Source organism: Nestor notabilis, unplaced genomic scaffold, assembly GCF_000696875.1.
Source record: "Nestor notabilis isolate BGI_N333 unplaced genomic scaffold, ASM69687v1 scaffold4458, whole genome shotgun sequence".
NCBI lineage: Eukaryota > Metazoa > Chordata > Aves > Psittaciformes > Psittacidae > Nestor > Nestor notabilis.
The window spans coordinates 8041-16209 of record NW_009939507.1 but is presented as its reverse complement, the minus strand read 5'-3'; the positions used below and the strand labels follow the sequence as shown (position 1 = coordinate 16209).

General features: G+C 46.2%; 1 protein-coding gene across 1 annotated transcript in view; it reads left to right on the top strand.

Annotated features, from left to right (window-relative positions):
* The window catches only part of LOC104409883 (phosphoglucomutase-1-like), a gene marked incomplete at its 3' end in the record, with an annotated part of 16086 nt that overhangs the window by 401 nt on the left and 7516 nt on the right, over window positions 1-8169 (top strand). The window lies entirely within an intron of this gene.

The window sequence follows — 8169 nt, the reverse complement described above, 5'->3', positions numbered from 1 at the left end:
GGACGGGCGGTGGCAGGAGCTCGGTGTCGTGTCTGGATGTTAATGGGTGAATGACATGAGAGCTGGTGGGGCTCAGGGAGGGGACAGCTTGTCTCTCACGCGTTAAAAATCACCTGGAAGTCTTTACCTCCCCTCGGTACGTGCAGGAGTAATCGCTCGTAGAATCAGCGAGTGCAAAGGTGGGGAAGTGCGTGCGGTTTCCCTGTTCCAGCTTTTTCTGGCTTCGGGCAATAGCTGTGTATTCCAGCACGTAGAAGTGGCACAGCATGAGGAGCAGTGTGTCATCCCTGGCAGTGTTCAAGGCCAGGTTGGACACAGGGGCTTGGAGCAACCTGCTCTAGTGGAAGGTGTCCCTGCCCATGGCAGGGGTTGGAACTGGATGAGCTTTAAGCTCCCTTCCAACACAAACCAGTCTGGGATTCTATGGAAGATGGAAATAGCTGTTTCTTTTTAAGCCATGTGGAAATTTGTCTTTTCTGATTTGTGGTAGCTGCTCAACTGTCAGTCCATGTCCCAGCATCCCTTAGCAGCACCAGCCTTGCTGCATGCTCCTGCGGAAGTGATGGCTAGTGCAGCCTTCCCTGATGGGAAAAGCAGCAGGCACTGGTTTATTTGCTCTCAGAAGGGGTTGAGTTGAAGTGCACAGTGTTCATGCCTGACTGCACACAAGACGGCACCTTGGATGCCTGTGAATAAGCAGACTGGGAGACTTGTTCCCTGGGATAAAGCCATAGTTTGTGCAGGTTTTTGGATGCGCACCCAGGGCCTGGTGGGATGTGGCAGCCTTCCAGGCACCGAGGAGTTCATCATCTGAGCCTCGGCTCAATCCCAGAAGCAGGCAAGGGCCTGAATGTAAAACCATGCTGGGGGCTGATTAGGTGACTTCTTGGAGGGGGTTGAAGGCCAGTCACTGCTCAGATCCTCCACCCTGCTCATGCAGACACTCACGTACATGCAGCACTACGGTGCTGAGCTTTCTGCCACAGTTGCATAAGCAGATCCCAATGGACGTGCTTTCTAATGGGCATTTGCTTTGTAATAGTTTGTGTGAATTCGAAGTGCTGGGACAGAATAGGTTCTAAAGTCAGAAAAATGCTCTGGGGAGGGAGGCAGAGGAAGAAAACAGGTGGAGGAATATGTGGGTTAAGAGCCAGGACACTAATATATGAAGTGAGAAGTTTTACTCTAAAAGCTTTTCACTCTGAATCGTTAATTTATAAAACAACATAATGGCCATGGCCTCAGACAGAATGTTAAGACTATTTCAAACAAAATTTTGGCAATATTACAGCACTACCAGTCATTTACTGATGCAGCTTCTTTATGCTCTTGTTGTCTCAGGGCAGAAGTAGTGGTACAGGCTTGCCACGGTGCTGTAGAGTGCCATGAAATTACTCCTTCTTTTCCTCCCTAGAGATCCAGAGAGGACTGCCAGGTCAAAAGCACCACAGAATTGTAGATATAAGTATCCCACTTAAAAAGGAGGAGGAAAAAGACCTCATAAGGGAGCATTGAGAAGAGCAAAATGTCCCCCAAATTCTTCATTAAATGCACAGCAGGTAAAGCCTGAGTAAGTAACCACAAGGAGGAACGGTGGCCTGATCTTCAGGATACAGAGTCACTGAAAACCTGATACACAGTTGCTGGCTAAGTTTGAGTGACACTGGCCTATATAAGACAGTGCAAGTATTGCATTGCCAAAATCAAGAATGGCAAAATCATCACCAAGAAATTAGGTGACTAAAAGTAGTTTCTTTAGGAAATGCAAAATGATTGGTTTTGATAAGAGATTTCTATCTACTTGCTGTCCTATTCTGGAATGGTGAGGGAATGCTTGCTTTGTGGTTTGTAACTGCAAGTGTTAGTTCCCTGATAGTTACCACAATGTAGTTGAGTAAGAACCTATGAAAATCCTGTTTCTTCATAATAAATGTGAAGTAACTGGAAATTGCCTACCCTTCAAAAAGAAGGGTGGACTGCTTCTGTTAACTAGTAAGAAAGCGTACTGCAGAACACATGGGAACTTGCTCCTGGAAGCTGAGGTTTTTGTCTGAGTGCTGGGGGTCTTTGGGGTCTCCTAATTCCAGCAGCCAGGTCTCAGAGAAAGACTCTAACCTCAGAGCTGAGAAATAGAGAACTCCAGAGGTGGCTGTGCTGCCCTGCCTGGACACCTGAACCCACAGGTCTGTTTTGTCTGTAGAGAAGTGATCATTGCAATGCATGTGAGGAGGGACTGGTATATTGTTATAGCCTGAATGTGGTAAAACTGAAAGTAAGAAGGAAGGAATAAAGAGATAATGAAGATAAGTTTGGGCTACAGTCTAACATAGCTCTTTTGACTGCTTGATTGACAAGTATGTTGTACCAGGCTGTATTCACCCATGCAAAGTCAGCCAGCTACCCACCTGTGCCAAAAGCAAGTGCTGGAAAACTGTATTTCTGGTCCTAGGAATTAAAAGGTGATTGGATTAATACTTTAAAATCATGTGGGTTTAAGATCTGGTTGCATGGTCCTCTCAAGCCACAGGAGAAACCTGAGGACCACAGCCTGATTCTTAGTTTCACAATGTGAAAGGAAAGGATGCTTAAAGTGAGTTTTAGTTTTGTCTGCATCTGGAATGGTTAATATATAACTGAGTCAAATACATTTGACTAGCAACAACTCAATTTGTACTTGCATGATTAAAGAGTGTTTATCCTATTTATAAGTTTGCATTTATACAAGTAAACTAAAAGGGAGATTGTTGGGTTTGCCCTTCTCAGTTGGCACCCAGTGTATCCTATCTAGTTTGTTTTGTTTCATTGTGCAGGTTTCCTTGATGTTGTTCCCAAATAGTTAGGGAGTCTGACTCTTTAATTACATGAAGAAAAGCTTAAAAGCTCCCGTCAGAGGAGAACTGTGGCTGTACAATAGCTTTGTGTCAAAAGCATGCTAAAATTGTAGAATGGAAGGTGTAAATCTAGCTCTGCTCACACAGCTAGCACCAGGCTGATTCAGGAACACTGTCACCTGCTATTCAACTTATCCATTGTGCCCCTGGTTCCTTCTTAAATAAACAGGTTTAAAAGTGCTGCAAAGTAGCTACATTAAAGCAAATTGCTTGAAGGTGTTTTGAATGCCAGGCAGTGCTTTGCATGTTAAATACCAGCCTGGTTTTGTTTTATTGCTGCAGGACAAACAGAGCTTCTATTAGAAATACTACTCTCTACCTCAGAAAGTTTTTGTTTCCTGGCTTGGCTGCTATTAACTTTTCTTCCCCCCTCAGTTATCCCAGGGAAACCAGGCATTTGAACTCTGTGGTATTTGCTCAGCAGCTCTTTATTTACCACTTTGTAGCTCTGCTCCCTTCTTGTGTGTGCTGTTCTGCCATAGCCTCCACACCAGTTCCCATTCTGGCAGTGCCACTGAGCCCAGAATAAGCAGTATGGTGTGGCACAGGCTTGAAGAGCCATTTTCTGGTCCCAGTTAGAGTGTGCTCACATTCCCAGTCTCAGCATCCCAGCAGTGGAGGGAGCACAGTGGGACTTGCACATCTGTAATCTGCTTTAGGCCTGCTGATGGAAGCACTTTTTACTGCTATCTCAGCCTCACTTGTTTTTCTTACCTAGTTTTTAAGAAACCTGTGAACTGATGTCTCTTCTTGTTCTGTCTCTGCACAACACTGTGGAGTCACCCTTAGACCTTGTTTACAGACCTTCCTCCATTCAGCAGTTGACATCATTATCCTGAAGAATAGACTCCCTCATCCTCAGGGCCAGATCTTGCCTTTAAGTAAAAGCTCCTGGTATTAAAACTATCAAACTAAAGGGATCACAAAGTCCTTCCAAAAAGCAATCCCTGTGTACCAGAACTGGATGCTACAGGCCATTGAGAAAAACCTCTATTTCTGATCTTTCTTATGTTATTTTCCTCTCAGAAGCAGGAGGGGAAGTTAAGATATGGTATCTGAAGTAAGGAAATAGATACCAGTTGTGCCATGAGCATTCCCATGCAGATATATCCTGGCTTCAGGTTATGGTGAGTTTTGGAAGCAACCGTGCATGCAGCAGCTCTTGCAGCTTGGAGACTGCTTTAACTACTTTAGCTTCTTTTTGCCTGTAAAGTTAATAGGCTTAGATCAGTTTACAACTGAGGGTTATTAAGGCAGTGGTCAGCCTGTCCAGTTACAATTCCTTTTTGGAATTTTAAACTCTACACTAATGAAACTCCAGCTGAAAGAAAGAGCTAAGGTGCTTAAGAATTAATCTCTGCAAATCCAGTAGCCAGAGTTGAAATCCATACTAACAGGGGTTTAACTGTTTAACCTGGAACAATGAGTCCCTCTGACCAGAAGCCTCAGCTCTGGCTGTGCTGGTAGTGCAGCAGGATGGGGTCTAATGCCTTCTCTTTGTCAAGGCAAAGTTTGGGGTAAGTGGGCTGGACTGAATAGGTGCCACCCATATGTCTGATGCCAAGACTGAGCTGCACCAGGATCACAAACTGCACTATGGTGGGTCCTTGACATCCTGTTGTGGTTCCTTCTGAGCTAGCCAATATATTGATTAATATTTCAAATGATGAACTGGAACATATCTTAGAGAAATAACATAGGATATCAGTAAGAAGTGCAAAGGGTGCATAGGCAGAAGTAATAAAATATGACTGTAATATGTACATTAATAATCGTAGTACAAGTTGGAGAGTAACATACTGAGCAGCAGATCTGACGAGTAACCACCAAGGCTGTTGGCAGCATCATCCAGTTGTCCAGGTAAGCAAGCATCATTCCTAGATTTTTAAATAAGGTTGTTGTAAGAAAGAAACCCAGGAAACAAATTGTCACCAGGAATCTGATCTGGGATCCCAGCCCTCAGAGAGGATGCCTCGGGGAGACTCCAGCAGGAATGACCTGAGGTTGGGCAGATGGGGCCAGTGAGGGAGGAGTGAACTTAGCCTAGAGATGGGGAAGCATGCTGGCAGGCTGCAGATGTCTGCAATGATGCTGCAGGGAGGAAGGTAACAAATTGTTCTCTGGCCTGCTGGGGATAGGGCAAGAATTGAAATTGCAACAGCAGAGGTTTAGGTCAGACATTAGAAAACATTTTGGAAACTTAAGGCTAATGAAAGGAGTGTGTTGCCTGGGGATGTCATTGAGTCTCTGCCTGGGAAAACCTCTAATGAGAAGGGTTTGGGTAGGGCTGGCCCTGCCTAGGGCAGGGGCTGGGTGACTTCTTCATAGCCCTTCAAGCCCTCGTTCCTGCTAATGTACTCCAGCCACTTTTTACCCCTGGCCCACAGACAAAGCACATCCTAGTCTGTGAGAAAACCCTTGTGTATGTCTTCCCCTCTCTCCTTTATCTGCACTATTCCTGGCTCTGTATAGCCACCTTGCCATCACATATACATAGTGTGGGTTCCAGACAGCAGCTTGCCTCTGTACATCTCAGACCAGAGCTTCTATCCCTGATCCTACAAGGTTTAACCAGATAAATCTCTGCACCTCACACTAGCATCAGGCTGAGCCAGTCAGTGCTCTCCCTCTGCTCTACAACGTAGTCTGCATTTTGTAGTTCTAGAGTGTTCAGGTTCAGGTACTGGTTTTCCTAAGAGGATCCAGGGTCAGGGGCTATCTCTCAGCAGGCTGGAGCCAGAAATCCTGGACCAATCCTGGGTCTGCTCAAAGTAAACCACGTGGAATCCCTCTCATGTCCCACACTGCAGGGGCAGGACAGCAAACACCCTGGCAGTCCAAGGTCATATAGGTGTCCTTTGCACAGCTGACCTCTGTACAGAGAGTTTCTCAATCATGGGTGTGCTGGTGTGTACTTCTCTCCTGGCAAAGGGAGGATCAGCCCCTACCAGTGTGACAAACCTGGAGCCCATCACTGCATCTACAGCAGCCCTGCAGATGGTGGTTTCACCTCTGGCCCTGCAGAGCCTTTTCTAGCACCCATCTAGCTTGTGTCTTAACTTTAACCAGGGTGCAGTGTAGGTACAGAACAGTGTCTCTTAATCCTGGAGTGACTCCTGTGTATGTGGTTGCACTTACATGCACTCGTGTTGTTGAGATGGTGCCACATATTTTGCCTTTCTGGCATCTCTACAGCAACTTAATACTCTAGATTTTCATTCATTCTTATGGAAACAAAGAGTTTTGCAGTTGGAGCAGCACTCCTTGTATGGCCAATAGCCTTGCAGTTGGTCTATTTATTTTACTTTGGCTCCACTTGTCTTGGCATTACAAATGTCACACACAGCAAGTGGCTGCCTGGACCAAAGGCGGAAGGTGCCTGGTTTTGGCAGCTCAACAGCAGGTTCCTCAGAGCTCTTGGCACCCTCTTATGGTGAGTGTGCAGGCAGCAGTGCAGGGACTGTTCTGTGGGCAGGAGTCAGGGGAATGGGATTTTGGTCTTAAAGAAGAGCCAAAAAATAAGTGTGAAATACCTAATTTTACTCTATTTGTTCCCGGGGATTTCATGCTGTGTACCTTTCTGACTAATCACAGGCAAAGAGCATAAGGAGATAATGCCTATCACCAGCTGGGTGCTGCCAGAAAAATTCCTGTGAAGCTGGAAAAGAAAGATTGCAGCTAAACACAGCTCCACGGTAGGTAGGGTACGTTGGCTTTATCAGCCTGCTGAATTTGGGAGAGAGGGATAGGAAGAAACTGAAAGGAGAGGAAAAGACGGGCTGCTCATGATGGAGAGGGCAACCTGGTCCTTGGAGAAGCCTGACCATGGGGTGTTTGCAGGGGATGAGAAGAGAGAATTACTGTTCAGTTTGGCTTTTGCACAGTGGGTTGTCCCCCAAATACTTTGCCTGAATGTCAAAATGAAGGATTGTAGCTTGGGGGAATGCTGCAATGTTTTACTGAAGTTCAAGTCCCCTCTAAATAGGCTTGTCTTTTTATCATTAACCAAAGTCAACAGCTAATTCATAGTTCTAACATATATGAAGTGCAAGACAGTAAAAGGGGACCTAAGCTAACAAATGTCCCTGCCTGTGGCAGATGGGCTGATTGGAGGGGGAAACACCCTCACCAGCCTCTGACTGCCACGAGTAGAAGACCCCAGGAAATATGACTGCAGGGAAAAGTTAAGGAGAGGGGGGTTGTTTACTGTAGCAAAGTGAGGGCTCTCAGAGTCTATATGCTGAAAGGACACTCTAAATGTGTGACAAGTTGTCAGGCAGAGGATTATGGTCAATTTGTTTTCTGTGTCAGCTCAGGAGGACTTAAACCTCAGCAAGGAGGATGCACAGCAGACTGTAGGAAATCACTTCTCACTGCTAGGTTAACTTCGCACAGGCATGGCTTATCCAGAGAAGATGATTTCAAGAACAAGTCCTATCAACTTTGTGGAGGATTCTCCAGGTGTATTGGATCCTGCATCATTCCTGGAGGGAGCAGGTGACCTGCTGAATTCCTTTCCAGCCTCTAGGTGATCTGTAATGATGAGTCTTCCAAGCAAAGCCTCCCAGGTCATGGGTTAAATGACCCTTCCCCAGTCTCTGCTCCAGTCCTTTGGGTGGTCAGGATCCACCTCTGGTGAGCTTTTTTACTTCTGAATCTTCTGCAGAATGTGTAATCGCCAACCCCTGCACCAGTCCTGGTTAGTTGATTACTGGTGATTTACTTTATCCCAAATAGTGATGCACATGTGGCAGGAAAACCCTGGGACCAGGTGGGCGCCCTGAAGGTGGGGTTGGTGTATGCGCTGTTCTTGTCCCTTTGCTTTATATGCACCACTTTATATTTTGTTTATAGAATGTGTTTCAGTTTTTGTACATAAGCCTGGCACTCATCACAGAATCCTAGAATGGTTTGGTTGGAAGGGAGCTTAAAGCTCCTCCAGCTCCAACCCCTGCCCCGGGCAGGGACACCTTCCACTAGAGCAGGTTGCTCCAAGCCCCTGTGTCCAACCTGGCCTTGAACACTGCCAGGGATGGGGCAGCCACAGCTTCTCTGGGCACCTTCCTCCCTAGCTTAATTTGCCTTGATTCCTGTGACCAGTACGTGTACACTTAGTTAAACACACAAATTCCCAACCCTCCCAAGGCCTTTTCCCTGTCAGTAAGTCCATGTGCATCTCCTCTGCATAGCCATGGAAGTTGGTAGGTGGCCTGTGCCTTCCTCCTGTCACTTAATGCCGTGGCATTTGGCTGGACAGTGTTATCTTGCTGGGAATAAG